Below are 23,083 nucleotides of genomic sequence, written 5' to 3' on the forward strand. Positions count from 1 at the left end.
GCAGCATTGAAATATCTGGGCTCAGCACTGACTGAGGGAGTTAACCAGTCAAACTCACACGATCTGAATATCAGCTGTAGGAGTTTAAGGATTCCCTCTATGTCCATTGCTCTGTGAGTATGCTATTATCAGATATGATTGGTCTGCCAGCATACAGGGCCGTGCCTAGGGTCTCTGGTGCCCCCCTGCAGACTAACAGGTTGGCGCCCCCTCTCCCCCTCCATCTAGCAGAGCAGGTAACAGAAGGGAGCAAGCAGTAAGCCGGACCTCAGAAAAAAATAGCACTGTATGTATCCCTCATTGAGTAAGTCTCTGACTCTAAAGTTTTAGCATTTCATTAAGCAAAATGTATTTTCATAACCTTCAAAGAGTTCCACTCAAAATAGGAATGCTAATTCAAAATGTGAGCAAAGTCCTCGTAGTTTCCAAAGATTCTTTTCTAATCTCCTTTGCACCAAGGATATAATTCAGATCAAACATTTATCTCTGATCAACTATCTCAGATCAAATATTTATTTCAGATCAAATATTAAGGTTTTTTTGCTTACAGTCACTTAAATCTACCTAGTCTTTATATAGCTTATAGGATTTAAACACTCTTAAACTGAAATTCACCCTTTTCTAATTCTTCATAAACTTCAAGTAATCCTGAAATATTCAGATCCTTTTCTCACTAGAGAAACTTAAATCTCCACCAACCTCTTTTCATTCATATTTTCTCATTTACCACATAATCAGGCACTCTTTTATAATTTCAGTCAACACACACAGGAACTCACAGCTGCATGTCTCTCTTGGCCAGGTCAGTTGCTGTCTTACTCTGTTCCCTTCCCTGCAGATTTCTAACAGAAGCTGATCATCCAATCAGAGAGCTCTATTTGAATGCAGATTAACATACAGACACTCATGGGAATTTTTAGTGAAAAACACTAGATAAACCCTTAGTTTTTGGATCAAACTCCACACTTTTGATCAGAGCCATGACCTAACATTAATGCTGTAAACATTCCATCATTTTTTATCCATAAATATGCAAATGAGAACCTCCCAAAAATGGACTAATTGCATATGATTTAAACAAATCTGAGCATATGACAACCAAGTACAGACTCCCAGCACCTGAATTCTGCAATTAGATTTAATGCAAATACTTTTAAAACTTATTTTTAGCACTTTTAAAATTTCAGGTTCTCTTTAATTTGAATGCTATTCAAGCTCTGACGCTCACCCTGAGTGAGGAGGTATCCCCAAACCAAAGCATATATAGCAATCTAGTTGCATTCTCTCAAACAACTTGAAGAGCCTGCCTGCCTCAGTGAATACTGCTGCGTTGCTTTCACTTCGGGCAGGGGAGATAGGAGAATTGCAACTTCAGGTAAAAGATTTGCAAGTGAGCAGACAGCAGGGCAGCAGCGCCCTCGAAGGCAGGTGCCCCCCTGCCTTGCTTACCCCCGCTTACTGCATTGGCACGGCCCTGCCAGCATATCCAGATCTTGGGTAGCATATAGAATGTGCCTACAAAAGGATGGTTTTGGTATGAGGGTATTTTAGATAGGGCTGTACTTGCTTTGGGGAATATCTTGATAGATTTCATCAATTGTTTTTTATAATCCTGTTTAGATTCTTCAGGATAATTTCCTATAGTATGTACTGTTTAAGTGCTGTTTGTGCCCTTCTTGTATGTACTTCTAATCATTACAGAGCCTCTTTTGTCTGTAGCTTGCTGACAGTGTGTTTTGATTTTTTTGTAGGCTTTTTTTTATGGCAGCTCTTTCTAGTGGAGAGAGGTTGTACAAATGTTCTTTTGTTGCTAGAAAGTTGTGATTTCACCCTGTGTCTGAAACTCTCTATGCTGTTGTCTGATTTAGTGTTTTATCCATCATTTGGGGCAAAATACATATTCTTTGTTTAAAATTGTATTCTAGTGTGTTGGGGTCTCTCTTTTGTGAAAATGTACTTTCAGATGGAGCTTCCTGAAAATTTCTATTGGAGGGTAGTTGAATGTCATCTACTTTACTGGATGGGCACAATGAAAGTCCTTTAGAAAGTACTGAGAACTTCTGCTATGATCATTGGTAGTTAGGTTTATTATCCTCATTTGATTTATACTTTCATCAGTGTGGTCAGTGGGAATGAGCCATAAGGCATACATCTTCTGAAAATTTTGAGAAGGACTGATTAGCGTTGTTATTATATCTGGAAGGGAAATTACCACTTCGGCTAAGGATATATGGGGTGTTATTTAGAAGCTCTACAGTGTTTGTAATTTCCACATGGAAGAATTGGCAATTACATGTATATATCTCAAACACATGGACAAAAATTATAGAAATCTGCTATTTGCATGTGGAGATCCATATCATGTTGAAATTAAGGGAGTGTAGTTTGGGCAGGGTTTAGTGAGGACTAAAATCTACATATGCACTCCCCATTTCACAAAGGGAATACATGTATATAGGAGAAAAGTTCCACAGTGGCTTCTGTACTTGTTCAGCCAGGAGGATTTACATAGGGATTACATAATTTTCCTTAATCTCATGTAGGTAGTTTTTCTCTGCTTCCAAATGAAACCACATTAAAGTTGTGGCCTCACTGCTTAATTGCTGGCACTTAACATGGATATGCTTGTAAAATGGAGCACACATGAAAACTGCTGAATCGATACCATAATGTTTTCAATGTGTTTATTTGTAAAATGGCTGCTTCCACTGCAAGTGCCAGAAAATACATGTGCACTGCTGCATATACTTTAAAAAAAAGACTCTGGGTTGACAGATTGTATTCTAAAATACTACTGGAACTGAGCACATCCCAACCTGGATGTCTCAATTTTGATCTCTACGTTCTATGAAAATGGGGCTGATGATGCAGTAGAAAGGGGAGAGGAATTTGGCAGGTAATAGTGTAGCAAAGACAGCAACACTGGCTTATGTATTTGAAGTTGTGTTATTGCAGTGCATTGCAGTACTTGAACAGAGATGTCAGAACTGTACATTGTGAAAGCTGACTTTTGAAAATTTAAATAAAAAAACAAAAAAAGTTTTAATTGAGGAAATAGCATTTTGCCAATTGCTGAAATTTTTGTTATAGGTTTGTAATGTGTGTTTTTTTTTCCTTAGCCTCCACTAAATGAAACCGTTCCCAAGGAGATACTGGCACGATACCAGCCATATATAATTCCTGTTCACTGTACTGCTAAGGTAAATAGACTGCAATCTTTTCTTCTTTTTCCCACCCTTTCCCCAGGGCCAGTTATACCTGCACAAAAATAGGAGGTCAAGTTTTGAACTCCTTTTTTTTTGTGCGGGTATAACTGATTATTTGTATTATTCAAATAAAATGTTTTCTTATAATATGTAGAAAAAGTAGATGCCATCTTGTCCTCAGGAGCCTATCCTATGTATTGCATAATGCAATTTTTTAGTGGGGGTCACTAGAAACTTTGCATATGTAATTCTTTCTCTAAAGAAACCTTGTAGTGAAGAGCTTTTCTAGGTAAAACTGACTTTTTCTTTGACTGTGGTCCTTATTTTAGTTCTACTTGTATTTCGGACATCTAAAAACCAGTATTTAGACATATATATTGCATAGACATCCAAATCCCAATTTTATTAAGCCAGGATATGGATATCCAAACTGAAGTATATCAATATGGTAAGGGGGCATGGCCTGGGTGTGTTTGGGCAGGGATAGGGAGGGGCCTAAATATGGACATCCAACTCCGATTTCAGAAGGGGAAGAGACCTCTGTGTCCAAAAGGATGAATGTTGTTATTTAGACCTGGTACTTGGCATGTCCAGGTTACAGAAAGGTACTCTGAACAGCTGTTCTTTGGAGGGATTAAGGCAAACCACTGCCTTAATCCCCAGTGATTGCTATTCCCCCTCCATCCCTTCTTCCCCTGAATGTGAAACTAGCAAGGGATACCAGGATCTATGACAGCTTCAGGAACTATGGAAGTTCATGGTACGAAAATCTTTTTAAAATTAACTTCTTAATAGACTTCTGTACAGATCTGAGGAGTACCTTAATAGTTGGTGCAGTTGGCTGAGAGCCAGAGTAACACAAAACCTTATAAGAATAGATATAATTTTAATTTTAAACAAAATCCACTCTTTATTAATTTTTTACTCCATCATTATTTAAAATCCATACTTTACATTGTCCATTCCAGTTGTATTCATATTCTTCCAAAAGTCTGTATCATAAATTAAAGCTATTTTAGCTCATTGTACATCAGTCCTTTCTTGCAGCTCTACACAGTGTTGTGTTTCACCAACGGCGTCCTCAGGAGCTGTTTAAACATCACATTAGCACAGCGATATATCACTCTGATTCATCCATTGTATATACAGTATAACAACTGCAATGGCTGTGAATACATGTTACACCATCAGTCTCATATCAACATTCTAGTTTATATACATATCAAATTTACTTACAATGACAAATTTTTCATCAAACTCCTTTCGGCACTATCTCTCAGACAGGAGATCCATTCGGTGGATTCGTCCCGTGCACCTCCAGTCAATAGGAAGCAAATAAGTCCATATGCAACAAAGTGCTCTCTACCAGGGCCATGCCTAGGTCTCTGGCGCCCCCCCGCAGACTATCAGTTGGCCCCCCCCCCCCCCCCCCCGTGAAAATGATCGCGTCACCACTTGCCACACTGACAGGAATTATCAGCAATATTCTTAGAAACAAATTGCTATACATTGCAAAATAAGATAGCAGATGTAAATTCTCAAGTGGACATATTCCAAACGCTAAAATGAAAAAAAAAATGATTTTTTTCTACCTTTGTTGTCTGGTGACTTTCTTTTTCCGATCATGCTGGCCCAGTATCTGAGTCTGCTGCTATCTGTCCTCTTAACTCCATTTCCAGGGCTTCCTTTCCATTTATTTCTTTACTTTCCTCCTTTCTTCTTCATTTCTTGCTCTATATCCATTTCCAGCAATTTCTTCTCTCTCCCTGGGTCCTGCCCTCCCATCCATGTCCATTCTTGTCCCTCTCTGCCCTTCCCTCCTCCATCCATAGCAAGCAATCCTCCTCTCTCCCCTCCCCTCCATTTCCAGCAAATTGTCCTCTCCCTGGCCCCCCATGTCCATCCTTGTCCCTCTCTGCCTTCCCTGCTGCATCCATAGCTAGCAATCCTCCTCCCTCCCCTCCCCTTCCAGCAATTTGTCCTCTCTCCCTGGGCCTGCTGCTGCCCTCCCATCCATGCCTCTCTGCCCTCCATCCATGCCCTCCCACCCATGCCTGTCTCTCTGCCCTCCCATCCATGCCTGCCATAGGCGGTCGGTGGCCCAACTGTTGGGGGAGGCTAAAGGGGGCGGGGTTAGGGGTGGGCCAGGGGCGGAGCTTACCTCCATAAGTGTTTGACAACACACAGAAAAAAATTAAGTAAAAATAAAAGTCACAGTTAATACCTTTTATTAAATTTAGATATTAGATATGTATCATATGTCAAAGAATAAAGTGGTTGCTCAAAGCATATACTAAACACAATTGCTCAACTGCAAAACACTATGCACAACTTTGTGCAAAAACACACTCAGAACCTTACTGTACCATAAATATTACACTGGGAAGATCCTAATACACCAATATACCACCATACGGAACATGCAGACCGTCAACAATATGAAACAAGGGATCATAATATCATGATACGTGTAGAGCCAAAAAAACACCCTTTTAGGGTGGCTAGTGTTCACAATGAGCTCCTTTTATTAACGACCATATGTAGATCCTTCAAGAGGTAGTGTGTCATGATTTACGCTGTACACCCTTTCTGGTGTTTTGGTGCCACCTCAGTAAGGCCAACACACAATCTCTCCACTGCAAAACACTATATACAAACTTGTGCAAAACATACTCATAGCCTTACCAAACCATAACAGCACTAATTCCAAGGACAGGACGAGCTACAACCTTTGTGTGTGGAAAGGCAGCACTATAATTACACCGGGCTCTAAAACACCAGTACACAACCTAGTGAAACCAAAATAAAACAAAAAGGGCTGCAAATACTTCACGCTAGCAGAATACTGCATCTTGATCACACATGAAAAACACATGGCTTAACAGATATGAAGGCAAAATACAAGAAGTCAGACTCAGCATGCAGCAATACTAGAAACACTGAAACTTGCATGCAAAATATCACAGATGTACATTTCCAAAAGCTGACATATTAATAAATTTTGAATAAAAAATGTTTTCTACCTTTGCTGTCAGAGCATTTAGTTTTTCTATTAGCTTTGGTCCCAGTGTCTTCTTTCCATTTGATATTTTTTTCTCTCACCATGTCCACCATCTTTCTGTGTCCTTATGCGTCCTGTCTACCACCCTATCCTTTCTCCAGTTTCAACATCTGCCCTCAAAGTGTTCCATCCAGCCTTTAAATTCAGCAATTTCCCCTCCATCCATATAAAGCATTTCTCCTCACTCCCCTCCCCTCCATCCATGTGCATCTACAACCTTTGTCTTCTCTCCCCTCCATCCATGTCCAGCATTTCTCTCTCTCCCTTCCACTCCATCCGTGTGCATCTCCTTCCTTTATCTTTCCTTCCCCCCCATCCTTGTCCAACATTTCTCCTCTCTTCCCTGCCCTCCACTCCATCCATGTCCAGCATTTCTCCTCTCTTCCCTCCCCTCCATCCAAGTGCATCTCCTTCCTGACGTCCCTCCCCTCCATTCATCCATGTCCAACAACTCTCCATTCTCCCCTTCCCTCTCCTCCATCCATCCACCCATATCCTGCAAATTTCCTCTGTCCCCTGTCCCCATTCATCCATCCATGTCCAGAATTCTCCTCTCTCCCTTGCCCTCCCCTCCATCCATCCATCCATGTCCAGGAACTCTCCGTTCTCCCCTGCCCTCTCCTCCATCCATCTCCAGAAAATTTCCTCTCTCCCCTGTCCCCATTCATCCATCCATAGTAACATAGTAGATGACAGCAGAAAAAGACCTGCATGGTCCATCTAGTCTGCCCAAGATATGAGTTTATCTTGAATTTGTACCTGTCTTTTTCAGGGCACAGACCGTATAAGTCTGCCCAGCAGTATTTCCCGCCTCCCAACCACCAGTCCCGCCTCCCATCATCGGCTCTGGTACAGACCGTATAAGTCTGCCCTCCCCTATCCTAGCCTCCCAACCACCAACCCCTCTTCCCCCCACCTGCTCTGCCACCCAATTTCAGCTAAGCTTCTGAGGATCCATTCCTGCTACACAGGATTCCTTTATGCATATCCTACGCATGTTTGAATTCCGTTACCGTTTTCATCTCCACCACCTCCCGCGGGAGGGCATTCCAAGCATCCACCACCCTCTCCGTGAAAAAATACTTCCTGACATCTTTTTTGAGTCTGCCCCCCCTTCAATCTCATTTCATGTCTTCTTGTTCTACCGCCTTCCCATCTCCGGATCCCATCTTCCCATCATCCATGTCCAGAATTCTCCTCTCTCCCTTGCCCTCCCCTCCATCCATCCATCCATGTCCAGGAACTCTCCGTTCTCCCCTGCCCTCTCCTCCATCTATCTCCAGATAATTTCCTCTCTCCCCTGTCCCCTCGATCTATGCCCAGCAATTCTCCTCTCTTCCCTGCCCTCCCTCCCCTCCATCCATGTCAGCAATTCTCTCCCCTGCTCTGCCCTCTCCCCTCCTGTCCAGTGATTTCTTCTCTCTCCCTGCCCTGCATCCATACATGGCCAACAATTCTCCTCTCCCCTGCCCTCCCCCCTACATGTGGCAGGCTGCAGCGTTTTTGCGAGGCAGCTCTGGCTCTCCCTCCTTCCTTCCTTGGTTCCCGCTCTGGCTCCCCGATCAGCAGCCCCCCCCCACGAGTTTTAACCTTTACTCTCCGACGTGGCAGCGATGTCAATCAATGAAGAACGCACAACAGACTCGTTTCCAGCTTCTCTCTTCACACAGTGTCCCGCCTTCAGCGTCAGCGATGATGCATTTCCTGTTCCCGCGAGGGTGGGACACTGTGTGAAGAGAGAAGCTGGAAGCGAGTCTGTTGTACATTCTTCATTGATTGACATCGCTGCCACGTCGGAGAGTAAAGGTTAAAACACGCGGGGGGGGGGGGGGGGCTGCTGATCGGGGAGCCAGAGCGGGAACCAAGGAAGGAAGGAGGGAGAGCCCGAGCTGCCTCGCAAAAGCGCTACGCTTGTGAGGGCAGCAGGGAAGTCCACGATTGGGCTGGGGCGCCGGGGCGAGGGTAAGCACCGCGGTGGTGCCCTCCAGAGGTGGGCGCCCCCCTGCGGCGCTTACCTCGCTTACCGCATCGGCACGGCCCTGCTCTCTACCCTGTTTAAATCTTCTTCACAAGCCACCGGTCCCAGCTGTCATCAATCAACCTATTAAGTAAATTGCTGTTGCCTGGTGTTAAATTACTTCAGTCCATTCAACATCTTTGTTTAGCCCATACGGGAAAAACGTTTTCCAAGTAAATATAATCCTTTGTTCAGTGATTAATAATCTCTGACTTATATCACCACCTCTGGTTCCCATCTCTATCTTTATTAGCCAATGTTTTACCAAAGGCGCCTCTGCATTTCCTCTCCTGATATTGCTCAGATGATCCCCTATTCTAATTTTCACCTTTCTCTTAGTTTGGCCAACGTACCACTGTTTGCATGGGCATACAATTACATATACAACCCCAGCTGTGTTACAGTCTCCTGAACATTTTAAGTAAAAAAAATCTATTCATTTTTTGGTTATAAATTCTATCTCCCTCCAGAGCCTGTTTACAATAACAGGCCAGAGTACCCAAGTTCAAATTCCATATCAGCTCTGTGATTTTTTTTTTAAATTGTGAGCCCTCCAGGGACAGAACAATACCTACTGTACCTTAATGTATAAGAAATATGCAAGCCTGTGAAGATTATTAAAGCAGTGTACATTCAGGTACAGTAGGCATTTTTGTCTCTGGAGGGCTCACAATTTAAAAAAAATCACAAAGAGCTGGGTGGGATTTGAACTTGTATCACCTGGTTTCCAACCTACTTTAACTATTAGGCCACCCTTCTGCTCTGCAGGGATGTCTATGTGGCCATTTTATACTATGGATGTTCCTATGCTGCCACAAAGCTGTCCATATCCCTTCTGAAAATTTCCTCTTTCATAATTTGGGCATTTCAGTTGGTAAAATAGATGTTCATCCTGAACATCACCAGGGCATGGATATCCATTTCTCTTGTATTTTAGAACAGGGTGTATGTTGCTAGAGACCCTGTTGCAAAATACATGAGGTGGATGTCTATGTGATGTACTGACTTGGATATCCTCTCTGAAATTCTGCTCTCTATATAGCTATATATGATGTGCAGTTTCTAGCTGATTGATTTATAGTTGCAATTTATTTTTACATAGTTTTGCAAAGAGAAAATAGAATATAAAGTCCAGGAAATGTTTATTGTAATGAAACTCACTATATGGCATCATTAGAGAGAAACTGTAGTGAAGGCTCTACATTGGCTGTCTGCTGACTTTCAATGTGTAAATAAGTTGCTCGTGTTACCTTTTAAATCCCTATATGGATTGGGTCCCAGTTGTCTTCCTGACAAATTGGCAGGCTGTGCCCTAGGGTGCCAACATTTTTCTACAGGAAAGAGGCTGTAGGTCATCTCACAATGATCAGAGACTTATCTGGAGAAACTAGCAGGGCCTTCTCGATCATTCCCCCAATTTCATGGAACTGCTTGCCTGATGATATTAGGTTACATAGGGGTTATCTACAATTTCAGAAGCTAGTAAATACCAGGTTATTTCAACAAACATAGCTGGCTTAGTCATCTTCTTTTTTGGACTATTTGAGATCATAAAAGAGTAGACAGGATGTTGTTAGTTGCCAAGATTGTTTCTTATATTGTTGGATAGGGTTAGGAAAGTTTTTATTCTGTAATAATTTTATAGTGTTAGTAGCAGTAGTAGTAGTTTGTGGACTGTTGCTTTTTATTTTATTTTGTAGACTCTTATTAAACATTTCAAATAATACAACACAGCATGATATATAGTGATTCTTACATACATACATACATCATTAAAAATCTTACATTTTTAATGATTGTAACAAGACCAACTCTAGTATTCCCTTTTCCTTGGCATATGCAGCAGATGAATCCAGGAACTGGTGGGTTGTGTCCATCTACCAGCAGGTGGAGATAGAGATTACAAAGCTGAAGACAGTGATTCCAGATGGTCAGCTCCTCCTTCACTTCAGTATATCTCTATCAAGTGGTAGATGGTGTCTCTGCAGCTCCTGGATTGGTCTCTTGAGCCTGCTCCTGGGCTTTTAGGCCAGTTGAGCTTAGGGGGTGTTTGTGCCAACTTTAGGGGCAAACCTGGTGGCCTGGGTCCTTGCCTCGCCCCGTGGTCACTTTCCACCCAGAGTTTGGACTGTTGTTTGGACTGTTGCCTTCCTCACTTAAAAAAAAACAACCTCTAGTCCACAACAGACCTCAACTGTTTAATAAAAAAAAAAAAGAGCAGTTCGGGACACAGGCTTTGCAGCTGCAACAGGTTGCTAAGAGGAACCTTGGGGACAGCGTCTCTGGAGTTGCTGTGTGTGTGTGTGTAGACTGTTGAGCCGGTTTGGTGGCAGGCTTGCCTGGGAGGTCCCGCTGTCGGCAGGAAGTCTGGTTGCGTGTTTCTGGTAAGTGCATTTTTTTCTGCCATTGGGGGGACGTGCGGTATTGGTGGCGGAGGCCACCATAGGAGGCTCGTATTCTGAGCAATCGGCGGCAGCGGGGATTTGTGTTGCCGGGTTAACAGAGGAACAGGCAGGCATAAGGGATTTCTTTCTGTCAAATGGGATTCCCACTCTGAGGTGTTTGGTGCACGCACCATTTTCTTTTGGCGCCTCCTGATGCGGCTCCCACTTGCTGGCTGTTGGCTGCGTTGGCGGCTTCGCCTTTGCTATGGGGACCCCTTAAGGCTTCGTACTGGCTTCTCCTGATGCGGGGGAATTGTTTTGTGACCTGATTTCTTCCACCTTTTGTTTCCTCGTCCACTGGTTGAAATGACTTTTACCCCCTCAGCATTTGGCTGTAGCCCACCCCTTTTGAGGGTTTCTTCGGGTACAGTAATGGCTTTGCCACCCTCTGCGGTAGATCCAGTGTTCCAGGAGAGGTGGCTGGGTGCCTGATGGAGGTGGAGTCATTGGGACCCCTCTCTGGTTCCCCCTTGATAGCTTCAGGTTCGGGGGAGTTCTTACGCCCATCTCGGGATGATGGGTTCTACAGATGGCAAGGTTTCCCAGTAGGAATCTGATGGTCCTTCTGCAGTGCGCCTTGTTTTTTGGGATGCACGTCAGCCAGCCAATCTGGGGGCTTCTCTGGGGCTGGGGCTTCTGACCTTCCCCCCTGAGTTCATTCTGCTGCTCCATATATGTTGCAGAAGTCTGTTAGGGGAACTGACAGTTCCTTTTTAGTTCAGTCTTTGGAGTTTTCTGGTTTGTTCCCTGTCTCAGTCTCCACTGATGGACCCTGCCCCAAAGAGGGGATGGATGTTTACTCTGCAGCTCAGCAGTAGGTTCCATTGTTCCCCTGTCTTCCTGTGTTCAGAGGGAGTCTTTTAAGGGCAGTCCCTTTATGCACAGAGGCAGCAGGAATCACTTGAGCTGGAAAGCCATGTTTGACTAAGTGGGTAAGTTGATGGCAGCAGTCTCCAGTAGGCCTCACTGTCTCTGGTGAGTTAAGATTTTCTATGAAACAAAAAGTGAGGAGAATGAATGAGGATATCAAATAGTTTGTTTATTCACATAAAAAATGACATAATTCGCATTAAAAATGGGTCATTTTTAATGCGAATTACGTCATTTTTTATGTGAATAAACAAACTATTTGATATCCTCATTCATTCTCCTCACTTTTTGTTTCATATCTCACGGTTTCGTGAGGGTTTTTACCTCCTTTTTGTTTTAGCTAGAGTTAAGATTTTCTTACACTTCCTGTGTTGGCTAAAGGCTGTTCCTGGTGTGGGATACAGTGAACAGCATCAGAGCAGGGCTCCTTGTGTGTTGGCCCCCTGAAAGGGCCTATTTTGTATTTTTATTTACAGCAGGGGCGTAGCTACAGGTGGGCCTGGGTGGGCCCATGCCCACCCAATCTCAGCTCAGGCCCACCCAATTTTAATTGCCACTGCCGGTTAAAAATGCACAGCAAAGCAGCGGCCGCGGGCCACAGCCTTAGTTTCTGCCGGCGCAGCCCGCTCAGCAGCTGACCTCCCAGTCCCACCCACCTGCCTTCAGCAGTCGGACTCGGCACTTGCAAGCAGCTCTTGATTTCCAGTCCTCCGGCTCCTCCTCCTCGGCCTCACGCTAAAAAGTAAGCACTAAGCAGCATGAGTTCAGCTGCTGCACGCGCCGCAGCCACACGGCACTGCCTGCTCCCCCAGCCTCTCCCGGGCTTGCAATACGTATGGCACGATGACACCATGCCGGGCCGCACGCAGTGCTGCATGAGAAAGGCTGCTGCCGGTCTGGCTGTGTCGTGGACGCAGCTCCTTGTCCATCGCTGCCTCCCTGGTGCCCTGCCAGCCAGGTCTGGATCTAGATGATTCAATGCCGTTTGGATCAGCAGCAGTAGCACCCCCCCCCCCCCCCCCCCCCCCCCCCCCCCCCCGCGGCCTCACAACACAGTCTGAGACAGGATGCAGCTGCCCAGCAGGTAATAAAATTTAAATACATTTAAAAATAAATTTGTTAACATCATGTAATTAACGTCATGGGTGAGAGCAAGATATGGCCTTAAACTGTTAGGTTGAGTTGCTTGAAACTTCCGTGATTTTGGTTTGATTGTTTTTATGTATATCATAGGCTTGCAGATTTAGTGGGTATGGCCGGCCTGGGTGTGAAAGCGAGCAGGCCCTCAAGCATCAATTGTAATTTTTGTCCTATTGTCTTCTTTGAAGGTGGTAGGAGCTGAGGATGTTTTAGGGGATGTTCCTAGTTAGAAGAAAGATTGGGGAGGGGTGGGGAGGATTTGGGGAGGTTGGGTGGCTTGGGTTGGATAAAAGGAATCGATCTGATGCAGCAGAAATAATTACAAATATAGGTTTTTTTTAAGTATGTATGTGGTTTATATTGATGCAGGACAGCTGTTGGGCAGCATTTGTAAGGCATTATTTTGTAGTATCCCATACCTATATACATGGTGCCCACCCATATTAGCTCTGGGCCCACCCAAAAAGTCAGGTCTGACTACGCCACTGATTTACAGACTTTTCTGTCCCGTCAGTTTTTTCTCAGAGGGCAGTTGTTTAAACACCCTGAAAGTTTCCCTCACTTCCTTTGTGGAAATCTTTATATTGGCAGTATAGGTGTTAATGTTATCTATGGGTACACCAACCTGAGTGTGCCTGATCCCCTCTGAAATTGGAAGCTCAGCAGGGTTGGGCCTGATTTCTATTTGGATGGGAGACTGCCTGGGAATACCAGATGCTGTAGGTTTTCTGCACCTTTAGAAGGGAGTTTCTAGGCTTAGTGCCTTTGGCTGCAGGTTTCTGTGGGAAATGTTACATATTGTTATTTTCTGGGGCAAGTGCTCTGGTCTCCATGGTAACCATGGAACCTCAGTGCTGCCATGGAGCATTATCTCCAGGTGTAGTAGTTTCAGCAAATAGTTTTTTTCTGGAAGATGGCTGGCTTTCAACCTGAAGTTCACAAGTTTAAGGCTGGTTTGTGCATCAAATTAGAAGCCGTGGCTCTTGCCTCCTTTTTATATGGGGCATATTTGACTTCACTGTCCCATATTGCTTGCCTTGACAAGCAGTTCATTGCACAGCTGGGACAGCTTACACTATGCTACAGTGCCAAAGGTTAGCTGTGGTGGTTTCCCACAGCAGCTCTGCTGTTTTAGTATTGCACTCTGACGCTGGTCAAACTTGCATACCAGTTCCAGCGTCCACTGTATCCGTGGCACCTCTAGCTAGCTGTATGTTGCAGTCTCTGAGGCTTTTATTGCACTTTTGCATTTTTTCTTTGTATTGGACAACTAGCAGTATTGCAGACCTTCAATTTAGCATTCTTCCCTGCATTTCTTCTCTAGGAAGCATTTCTGCTCTTTCCTCTTTGGCCCCCTCATCTGCGGTTTCTCTGGTTGGCCATTCTGGACCCTCATGTTCAGTTTCAGGCTTTGCCTTTCGGCATGGCTACAGCTCCAATCACCTTTTCCTAGGTCTGGAAGTGTTGTGGCATTCTCTGCAAGGATGGCATCAGAGTGCACCCCACTCTAAGACGAGTACCGAGAGTTAATCTTCCCGGATCTCACTGTTGGAATCCTTGGGCTGGGTGGTCACCCTTCAAATGAGCCACCTTGTCCCATCCCAGACAGTTCTGGTATGATGTTTTCTTGACTGAGGACTGGAGGATCTAGCTTCAGACTTGGGTGCGCAGCCTGCTTGGGGCGTCGAGTCCTTGGGTCTGGCAGTGTGTTCATGTCTTGGGCTCTGTGGTAGCTACTTTGGAGGTAGTTCCGTGAGCCGTGTTCACATGTGACATCTACAGCTCTTGCTTCTCGGAAGGTGGTCTCCTGTGTCCCAGAAGTGTTGGCGCCGTCTTCCATGGCTGTTCTCGGCACAGCTGCGCATGAACTGGTGGCTCCGCTATTCCTCCCTGTGGAGGGGATTTCTTGGCGCCTCCACAGTGGATTGTGGTGGTCACAGATGCAAGTCTTTTGGGCTGGAAAGCCCTTTGCCGCCTTCTTCCGCCTCCGGGGCGGTGGATGACATGGGAGACGGTGTGGCCGATCTCCCGCCTGGACCTGTTTTTGGTGCTGTTCGTCTTCTAGCCTTTCAGGACTTGTTGCGGGCCAGGCGGTGCTTGTGCCATTGGAGAACACACGGCGGTGGCTTCTTCTTCGACAGGGTGGGACAGAGTCGGGCCCTGTCCACCAGGGTGTGTCACCCCCATGGAGTGGGCAGAGGACCTTGTGTTCTGTTTCTCCACATCCCACTTTGCAGGCTTTTCCTATGGTGAGCTCTCTTTTTCTGCCGTCTTCTGGTCTCACCGGAATGGTTTTTCCGCACCAGCAGTGCTTCAGTTTGTCCTCAGGTAGAGAGCTCCGGAGGTAGATCTGATGATGTCCCGGCTGGATGCCGAAGTGCCTTATTTCTTTTGCCATCGGAAAGAGGGTGATTCAGCAGGGCTGGTTGCTTCTTTAGCTGGAGGACGTTCTCGATAATGTTTCCTCCGTGGCCTCTCTGCGGCCGAATTCTTTTCGGATTGCTCTCTACTGGGGTTGAGTCATTCTGGTAGCTCCGGATTGGCTACGGCACCCTTGGTATGTGGATCTGGTGCAGCTCCTGGTGGCGCCTCCGTTTCGAATTCCGCTCGACTCCGGGCTCTTCCTTCAGGGTCCGTTACAGAGTGGAGGATCCCTCTTGCTTTGGTCTTACGGTCTGGGATTTTTGAGAGGTTGACTCTGAGGAACAGAGTTCTTCAGACATAGTGATTATTACTCTACTTAGACCGCGTATTCTCGGAGGTAGAGGGTTTTTTGAGGCATGGTTGTGGCCCACACTTGGTCTCCATTGCGGGTGTATGTTCTTCAGCGATTGATTTCTTTCTGCAGGATGGGTTGCAGAAGGGCCTGGCCTCTAATTCGCTTTGGGTGCAGGTGGCGGTAGCCTGCTCCAGGGAGAGAGTGTCAGGCTCTCTGGCTTCGCATCCGGATGTGGTGCATTTCTTGTAGAGTGCTCCTCCGCTGCTGCGACTTTGTTCTCCCTGAAACCTTGTTCTTGTTCTCTGAGCCTAGCTTAGGGCTCCTTTTCTACCGAGCATTGCTTTGGACTCCTTTTGCTCTTTTGCAGACGGCTTCACTTAGGAGCTTACTCGCAAGTAGTGTTCTTGGTTGCCAATTCTTTAGCACACAGAGCATCTGAATTTTTAGCGCTGCTGTGCTGAGCTGTTTTTCTGCAATTTGCTGACTCTGGAGTGACCTTGCATACGATTCCTCCTCTTCTTACCGGCTATGGTTTGGCCTTTCTTCTTTATCAGCCTCTCTTTCTTCCCTCCTTTCGAGAGGGAGATTTTCACATGGAGTACACGGAGCTTTGTCTTCTGGAAGTTTGGAGGGTTATCCTCCGGCATTCGCAGATGTCGCAAGTTTTTCAGCGTTCTGATCTTCTCTTTGTTATTTTCACTGGTTCTTACAGTGGGACGGCGGCCTCTGATCCGGCTATTTCTCGTTAGATTGCAGATACTTTGTTTCCATGGATTTTTTGGAAGGTCGTGCCCAACCGGTGGTGTTGCAGGCTCGTTCTACAAGGTTGCTATCTACCTCTTGGGCGGAACAGGTGTGCTTTTGCTATTCGGATGCTGCCTTTGCAGTGGCTGTTCTGTCTCGGGGAGTGGCGACGTCCCACCCTAATTAGGGATTGCTTTGGTACATTCCACCAGTTCCTGAATTCATCTGCTGCATACACTAAGGAAGGTAAAATTATGCCTTACCTGCTGATAATTTTATTTCCTTTAGTAGCAGCAGATGAATCCAGGATCCTGCCCTCTGTCAGCCTCATTTGTTTTGCCTGTCTGTTCTTGAAAGAGAGGCAATAGGAGATGGTGTAGAGGGTAAGAGAAGAATGGTCTGGAGGCAAGGGAAGGAAGGAACCTGTGCGCATCCAATACACGCGTCTACACCAGCGCAGGCAATTTTTCAGTGCACCATAGTAAAAGGGCCCCTGAGGTTCAGCTTTAAGAAAAAGGTAATCCTTTTATCACACGTGGCACTTCTGCTGATAGGCTGGTGGCATTAACTGTTGGGCATAATGGTTGATCTGTATAAAAATCATTAGTCTGTACAGTCCTCTCAGTTCTTGAAAGGTCCTGATGTGTCTAGTGTCATCTAAAGCATCATCCAGACAAATAATCCCCTGTTCCCTCCAGGAGACAAACGCTATGTATTGTGCTCCAGGGATGTACTCTCTGTTACCCTTAATGGTCAATATCAGTGGCATAGCTAGGTGGGGCGCAGGGGGAACGGTCGCTCCCCTAAACAGCTGTTTTGAAAAAATGGCAACTATGCGCCTTGTGGCAATAAATATTTTTTTTCTGCTCCCTCCCTCCCGAGTCCTCTTCTGCCCATCTCTCCCGTCCCGTCCGCGTGGTCACTTTTTTACTTCCCTGAAGCCTTCTCTGGCTCCCTCCTGCGCAGCACTGGTGATTCACAGTCAGCCTTCTGCCAGCTTCGGGGCCTCTCTCTCCTTAGGCGCGTCCCACCTCTGCGGAAAACAGGAAGTTGCAATAGAGTAGGCGGGACATGCCTGAGGAAAGATAGGCCCCGACGCTGGCAGAAGGCTGACTGTGAATCGAATCGCAGGTGCTGCGCAGGAGGGAGACGGAGAAGGCTTCAGGGATGTAAAAAGTGACCACGCGGACGGGACGGGAGAGACGGACAGTAGAGAGGGTGAAGCCAATTTTGGTAATCTGTTTCCACTCCCCTCCCCCCCCCCCCCCCCCCCCCCCCCCCCCCGCAGCCATTGTTGATGTTCAAAGGAAGCAAACTTACAATCTGCTGCATACACGTCGATCTTTATCGTTGGTCCATCTGTAAAAATGCTAAAGCTGTTTCAGATGATAGAATATACTGAAATTAAATGGAAGTAGAATTAAACTCTCCTTTCATTGGGGCACATGGAATCACATCTTCATCTGTGTTGTAGAAGTTTACCTTTTAGATACACAAATAGATTATTCTGTTTTTTGAACATGTTTCAGGGGCATGTGATTTTATAAGTCAAAATAAAATTAAATATTTTGTTTCATGCAAATCTCTTTTGTTTAAACATAAATGGGCAATAAGCCCCTAATGCAGTCCATTTGTTTTCTTATATTTTGTTCTTATGATGACTTATACTGTGCCAAAACTGAAAACTCTTATCTCTATCTGATCGATAATAAAAGGAACACTATCCACCCTAAAAAAGTTGTTTTGTGGCAGTAAATGAAGAATTGTGATATTGGATAAATAAGTATATGTTTGTGTCCCTAGTCATGGATCCTACGTTTATATAATCCTTCCAAGCAATCCAGTTGTTTAACATTAGTGGAACATAGCCACAGAGGCATGGATGGTATGGTTGCATTTTTAATATGCTAATAATAGGGCCCAGCTAAGGAACAAGTTATTTTGAGTTAGTCTTCACTGGACCAAACTTGCTTTCCTTGTGCCATCACTATCCAGCAGGATAGGCAGTGTCGTGGAGGATAAAGGATTTTTTTTTTTACATTTATATCACACATTATCCCAAGCAAAGTCGGATTCAGTGTGGCTTACATATAACACATGCTAGAGTGTCCCTATAACCAGGCCCTCCAAATGACACACTGATTACGATTTATAACAAATTACTACTTTTCCTAAGAAAAATTATTCTGTTATTGTACTTCTGTGTACATCCGTACACTGCACAGATCGACATGTTTGAAAATATAAGTGAGATTAAATACAAATGCTACCAATAATAAAGAGTGACAACGTGGATGCAGCAGCTTATAGGTTTGCTTGCTTTCTTTTGAGAATGCGGCGATGACAGCTGCGCGGGGAAGGGGAAACTTAGACTGACCTAATTGGTTTTAACATTTTGACGTCACTTGATCTCCTGTCTATTAAAACCTCCTTGGAGCTGCCAGAGGATGGACCATGGGAGCACGCCAGGGAGATATGTGGCCCTAAGGAGGATGGGGAGCGCTGAAAGAGACGGGGAAGAAGGTTAACATGAGGAGAGAGAAGGATATAGTAAATGCTGGACAAGGAGGGAGAAGGATACAGTCAATACTGGACAGGGAGAGGGTAGGGACTCTGGAACACAAAGAAGCAATGCTAGAAAAAGAAGAAATGGGGACACAGGGCACTATGGAAAAGGGGGAGAGATAGGGGCTCTACTGAAAAGGAGGGGGATAGGGACACAGGGGCACTACTGGAAATGGGGGAAGGAGATAGGGACACGGGCACTACTGGAAAGGGGAGGAGGAGAAAGGGACACTACTGGAAAGGGGAGGAGGAGATCGGGACACAGAGGGGCACCACTGGAAAGGGAGAGGTGGGGACACCAGATGCTAGAAAGGGGGAGATGAGGAGACCAGATAGGCTTGTGCTGAAAAACGGGGGAGATGGGGACACAGAAAAGGCAGATGCTGAACTTGGGGGTAGGATAGGGACAAGGGACACAGAAGGGAGATGCTGGACAGGACAAATAGTGGTGCAGAGGAAAAAAAGGATGGTGCATTTGGAGACAGATGTAGAGAAGGAAAGGAAGAAGACAAGAGGCTAGCGAAGAAATGGAAAGGCCAACCTGGAAAAGAATTTGTAAGGATGACTCATGGAACATGGAAAAAAAAGACTGGGGCCAGCCAAATTTCCAGACAACAAAGGTAGAAAAATATTATTTTTTATTTAATACTTTGTAAGGACTGAGATGTACCTGCTTTATAAAATGTACATTTTTTTCTATTTTTAGGAGAAAATGCATGTCTGTCTCTCTTTTTTTTTTTTTTTTACCAGTATTTGCACTGTTTAGAGTCTGGCTTCCTTGGGCAGGGAGGGGTCTCTATTTCAATTTTTGTTGTTATTTTTTTTTGTGGCTCCCTATTCTGCATTAGATTGGTAGCATGGAATGTTGTCACAATTTGGGTTTCTGCCAGGTGCTTGTGACCTGGGTTGGCCAGATTGGAAACAGGATACTGGGCTACACGGACCATTGGTTTGACCCAGTATGACAGCTCTTATGTTATATAGATGAGGGTCTGTCCATGTTCTGCATGTGTGACTGAGGTGAAGGATTCTGCTAGCATGTAGTATCTGTGTAGGAATGTGTAACGGTGCAGCTTGTTCCAGTTTCCCAATAGTAGGTATATTGGTGCTCCAGAGCCCAGTGTACTATATATAGCACTGTCGTCTGATAGGTGGGTTAGGGCTGTTATGTTGTGGTATGTTTTGTGTTCTGGGGCAGTCCTGGAGTACCCCCTTGTCAGTCAGGTTTTCAGGATATCCACAATAAATATGCATGACATTGATTTGCATATACTGCCTCCATTACATGCAAATCTTTTCATGCAGATTCATTGTGGATAGCCTGAAAACCTGAATGGCAAGGGGGTACTCCAGGACCACCTATGGAAACACTTCTCTAGGTCCCACTGTAATATTTATAGCACTGTCTTTTCATAGGTGGGTTAGGGCTGTTATGGTGTGGTACGTTTTAAGTTTAGGTTTTGGGTGTCTTTTTGCAGGGGTTTGTGTTATTTCACAAAGTGTCTAGCCCTATTTGAAAGTAGGCTCTGGGGCAAGGGTGGTGGCCCTTGTCACCCAAAATAAAAATGCTCAAGACTAGTGTTCTTCACATCCTGTAGAGTCACCACACAAACAAAAGCCCATCTTGATTTAAACAAGGTGTCTAGCAGTGGAAGGACTGGGTGTGCTATTCCTGAGGTGATGGTCTCGATTTGAATATTTTTATTTGAAGTTAAGAAGACAGGTTGCCTGCTCTGGCCAGTCCAGGGACCTCTTCTGCATCCTGCCTCCTGATGTAACTTATTGTTCCCTTGTAGGCAGGACGCAACAGAGACAGCCTGTATTAATCATTGCTCGCCACAGCCCTTGAGCAACAACACAAACACTGCTGTCTAGCTGACACCAACTGGCGCCTATTTTATAAAAGTCTGCTCCCCCTGAGATCAAAGCCTGGCTACGCCTCTGGTCAATATAACAGATTTCTCTACAGCAGTTGAGGCATGGAACACCTACCATAGCCCAATAGCACCTTATCTACTTCCAGAGGCGTGTAATGATTAGTACCTTGACACTAATTAGTTATATGCTGAAGCTAAGTGGCTGTGTTATTCAAATGAAGATATGGGATGGCCAAACCCCCTTTGGAACACTTGAGCATCCGAATCCTCAATAGAAGCTGTGCTTTTTTTTTTTTTACCCTGCTTCAAAGCCTTATCAATCAGTTTCAGGTCCAAGTATGTAAGCCACTCTGGCAGCATTTGCATTACATATAACCATTTTGGAAATATATTAATCTTAAAGATCTATCTTCCTAAAGAAGAGAAATGTAATGACTGCCATGCTTGAACCATGCTCTGGAGTTCAGAGATTAATGGGCCAGTATTCTGCTTATAAGGTTTCTTATCCCTAAGTAATGTATAGACTTCGTTGCCCATCACAATGAAAAACTAGGTCCCTAATTTACCTGGATAGAAAACAAACTTTTGAGTGGTTCAACTTAAAGCCTAAAAATTGTCAAACTTGACTCATTACTGATAAGACCCTTCGCAATAATCTATTTGGTAATGTGTACAAGAAGATCATTTGCAAAGGTCACTGTCTTGAAAACCTACATGCAGACAAACCACATATGTGGAAAGAACACTAGAATCCCATGGAGAAGCACGCAGAAAGGAAGCAGGAGTGGGAAACGGATCCAGGCATTTCAAACACAGACCAAGGCACACCCAATGTGAAATAGAATCTTTTGTTGGTGATTCTTAATGATGACTCGACATGGCACCATGTTTCGGCACACATGAGCCTGCCTCAGGAGTCTCTTCAACGTGTAGTAATGTGTCTATCTTCAAAGAATGAACCATTAAAGGATGTCTTGAAAAAGACTGTTAATCCAGAAATTGATCGTCTCAAAGATATGTGCTGTCGGCAAAAGTTGTCTTAACATTGGCTACCTCTTGTATTCCAGGATCTTTCTTAATCTTAAGAGGCAATGGTTCCAGAAAAAAAAAAGAAATGGTAGTGTGTGTATGTGTGTGTGTGTGTGTGTGTGGGGGGGGGGGGGGTACATCCCTGTCTTCTGCCTCTAGATATGAGAAAGAATGTGAAATTACCCCCTTAAACACCACTGAGGCAGTTGGCTACACATATACCCCCTGGATTCTATATAACGTGACCAAACTTTCATGCTCAAATCTGATCGTATTCTAGATTTATGTGCACAATTTAATTACTTAACAAGCCAATCAGTGCCAATAATTGCCACTTAACAAGCAATTGTTGATACTAATTGGTATTAATTAGAACTTACCAGTACAACTTGCTAGGTATCTTGGTGTGTGTAAATTCTAATACTCTATCCTATCTCCTCTGCTCTTTAATATTTACCTTAGTCCTCAGGCTACCCTGATATAGGATCATAAAATTAGATTTTTCATATATGCAGATGATATTCTTTTGGTTTTTCTTATATCACATATCACTCCAGACCTCATCCCATTACATAATTGTCTTGATGCCTTAGCTGACTGATCACAAACTGGTTCTTAACCCATCTAAAACAGTAACTTCCTGGATCACAGGGTTTCATACCACCCCTAGTGTTATTCCTATTCTTTTTCACAGACCCATTCCTGTAGTTACCTCCTTCAGCTATCTTGGAATTATTGTTGATTCAAATCAGAATTTTGCTCCACAGGTAGCCGCCTTAATAAATTCAAGTTTCTTTATTCTTAGAAGATTAAGATCTATCTGCAGCTTTGTTAATCCCAAAGCTTTACAAATACTACTACTACTACTATTTAGCATTTCTATAGCGCTACAAGGCGTACGCAGCGCTGCACAAACATAGAAGAAAGACAGTCCCTGCTCAAAGAGCTTACAATCGTAATAGACAAAAAAAATAAAGCAAGCAAATCAAATCAATTAATGTGTACAGGAAGGAGGAGAGGAGGGTAGGTGGAGGCAAGTGGTTACAAGTGGTTACGAGTCAAAAGCAATGTTAAAGAGGTGGGCTTTCAGTCTAGATTTAAAGGTGGCCAAGGATGGGGCAAGACGTAGGGGCTCAGGAAGTTTATTCCAGGCGTAGGTTGCAGCGAGACAGAAGGCGCGAATTCTGGAGTTGGCAGTAGTGGAGAAGGGAACAGATAAGAAGGATTTATCCATGGAGTGGAGTGCACGGGAAGGGGTGTAGGGAAGGACGAGTGTGGAGAGATACTGGGGAGCAGCAGAGTGAGTACATTTATAGGTTAGTAGAAGAAGTTTGAACAGGATGCGAAAATGGATAGGGAGCCAGTGAAGCGATTTGAGGAGAGGGGTAGTATGAGTAAAGCGACCCTGACG

At 44.7% G+C, this 23,083-nt stretch overlaps 1 pseudogene; it reads left to right on the forward strand.

The window, feature by feature from the left end:
* The window catches only part of LOC115459562, a 205,410-nt pseudogene that overhangs the window by 141,283 nt on the left and 41,044 nt on the right, over positions 1-23,083 (forward strand).

The sequence above is a fragment of the Microcaecilia unicolor genome, unplaced genomic scaffold, assembly GCF_901765095.1.
Source record: "Microcaecilia unicolor unplaced genomic scaffold, aMicUni1.1, whole genome shotgun sequence".
Taxonomy (NCBI): Eukaryota; Metazoa; Chordata; class Amphibia; order Gymnophiona; family Siphonopidae; genus Microcaecilia; species Microcaecilia unicolor.